This window comes from Gavialis gangeticus, unplaced genomic scaffold (genome assembly GCF_001723915.1).
Source record: "Gavialis gangeticus isolate Ggan-Ray unplaced genomic scaffold, GavGan_comp1, whole genome shotgun sequence".
Taxonomy (NCBI): domain Eukaryota; kingdom Metazoa; phylum Chordata; order Crocodylia; family Gavialidae; genus Gavialis; species Gavialis gangeticus.
Genome location: NW_017729032.1, coordinates 90,129,980 through 90,130,301, shown reverse-complemented (window position 1 = coordinate 90,130,301; position 322 = coordinate 90,129,980).

Below are 322 nucleotides of genomic sequence, written 5' to 3'. Positions count from 1 at the left end.
CTGCACCCCTGCCCCCACTACTGGGATTAGCTGGCTAACATTGTATTTCCTGTAATCTAGTTGCGTTCCCCTCTTCATCAGCATCCCTCTTATGTTAGTCCCTCGCTTGGGCGCTTTGTATTTCCCTTCTGGCTTTGTCATCTTTTTGGTTCATGATTCTTAATATCTTTTAATAAAATTAAATCTGTATATACCAGGTAAAGTTTATCACAATACTTAAACACATTACCTTTGCTCTTTCTTAAATAGCGAACATGTTATTTAAGTGGTGCATACATCCATTCTAACCTTCATACTTTGTGATCATTGATACTTGCTGCAA